Here is a 2,311-nt window from a genome sequence, read left to right as displayed (position 1 = left end):
GACATGCACTCCAACAACCACGGCTGATGGACAGCCTTTTGTACACTTTTGTCTTTTTGAAGCGTGACGGCTACCGTAGCTGTAACACGTACTTTGAACTGTGTGGCGCGAGAGAGTTGATTGCGATATATGATGCGCTAGATGGGAGACATTTTTACACAATGTAGCTTTAAGATTCCTCAGCCCGTAAAAAAAAGTAGCAGGTGTTCTGGAGTAGGCTATGCTCAGTTGTCCATGTTCAAAACCATTTTTTTCTGTGTACTGTGACTTCTGCTCCATGTCTGCTTGGCAGTTGAGATTCAAAGTTCATTTTTGAGCTTGGAAACAACAGCTGAAAAAAAACAATCTCACTAGGCCTGCACGATTCAGGGAAAAATATGAATCAAAATTTTTTAGCTTAGAATTCACCTCACAAGGTGTTGGATTGGTCAAACAACACAGGCAAATCACTTTCACCACAGATACCTGGGATCCCGCGTGTTGCAGTTCCTTTCTGCGTTATTCTCTTCCTAGCCAGAACCTTCCTGTTGTTGTCGGCGTGTCCTGCGTGTGACGGTTCCTTTTTTCCTTTTTTTTCCTAACCATAACCATCCCGTTGTTATGGCCGGCATATGGCGTTTTTATTTCCCTTGTTGTTGTATGCCACAGAGATCGCGAATCGTGTCCCTGCAAACGGGGATCGCATCCCGCGTATGGCATCCCATTGTTGTCACTGGCGTTTGCCGTTTTATTTCCCTGTTGTTATTTCCCCGCTTCTCCCATAGCAGCCAAGTGTCACGGCAGTTTGTGAAATGGTCACGTTTGAAAATCGTGACATGTACACAAATCAATAACTCAAAATATCGTGACCATTTCACAAACTGGCGTGAGACCGGGTTCCTATGCGACAGCAAGTCACTTGGTTTTGACACAATCGTCAGCCTATTTTTACAAAAATGTCTGCTACGAAGCCATAACGTGAGATACAAGGTGATGGAGCGCTTCATACATTGTCGTGTTTCTTTAGAAATAAACAATGGAAAAATAAAGTATTTAAACGCTTCATGTAAAGTTATTCACTGTCAAAGTGACGTCAAAATGAATGGCAGTGTTGAAGTGATGTGGGTAGCCCAGAACGAAAGTTTAAACTATTATGTAAACTGTCAGGGGTTCAAGTTCTTACCGGACACCAGCTACAGCTGGCCAGTGTTTCAGTAGTTTTTACAAGCCTATTGCCTATATATTTGTAATATAATAAACACTGTTTTTGAAAACTATGTCAGTTTGTGTAGGCCTATCAGTGCTTTATAAACATATTGAACACACTTTTAAAAATACTGTGATGATACTGAAAACCCTGATAATTTTGGTCACTATAACTGTGAGGTTAAATTTTCATACGATTACATCCCTACTAATAATCTTTAACACTTACATTCAAAGACAAGCAACAAAGCAAACACAATTATAGCATCTAGTTTTGTGACTGCCAGCTTTCCCACCATTACATATTGCACTTTTCACAGGCCTGATTCATGTTGGCACCTTCTGTATAGTGCATGTGGTCAATTTATTCTGCCAATGAAAGTAAGCAATGTGGATGTGCTTATCCCAGCTGGTCATCTTTGAATGTATTTATTTTTCTGGTATTTAAAATATATTATTTTTATGCAGAAATTGTAATTGGGAAAAGCCCACTTTCCTTTTGGAAGACAGGCCATATTCCATCACATCACAGCTCTGAGAAACAGGAAGCCCAATGAAGGCCAATTTTGATGGTATTCAAAATCAATCAATCTATTTTTATAAGGCACTTTACAGCAATCAGCAGGTATCCAAAGTGCTTACATGAGGAACCAAGAATAAAAGAAATCATACAATAATAAGAATGAAACGTCGAAAACAGTAAAATCAGAAAAGGTTACATAGAAACAGGAGAAGGAAATTGTCAAACCACTACTACATAACATATTAAAAGCCATTCTAAACAAACAAAAAAGCTACATCTGTAATAGTGCAAATATCAGGGGGTGACTTGTTCCAGAGTCTCGGGGCAGTAAGCGCAAAGGCCTGATCAACCCACCGTTTAGACCTGGACCTTCGGACCGAAACCAGTTGATTTAGACCGCAAAGATCGGTTGTGCTCACGCAGGGTTCAAATCTCGGACAAATACTCAGAAACCATGCCATTTAAGGCCTAGAAAACAAACAGTAAAATCTTAAAATCTATTCTAAAACGCACAAGGAGCCAATGTAGGGTGTAGAGAACGGGAGTGATGTGTGCCCATCCAGATTTATTTGTTAAAAAGTGAGCAGCAGCATTTTGCACAAG

This window comes from Etheostoma spectabile, chromosome 2, assembly GCF_008692095.1.
Source record: "Etheostoma spectabile isolate EspeVRDwgs_2016 chromosome 2, UIUC_Espe_1.0, whole genome shotgun sequence".
Classification (NCBI taxonomy): domain Eukaryota; kingdom Metazoa; phylum Chordata; class Actinopteri; order Perciformes; family Percidae; genus Etheostoma; species Etheostoma spectabile.
Note: the sequence above shows the minus strand (reverse complement) of the source record.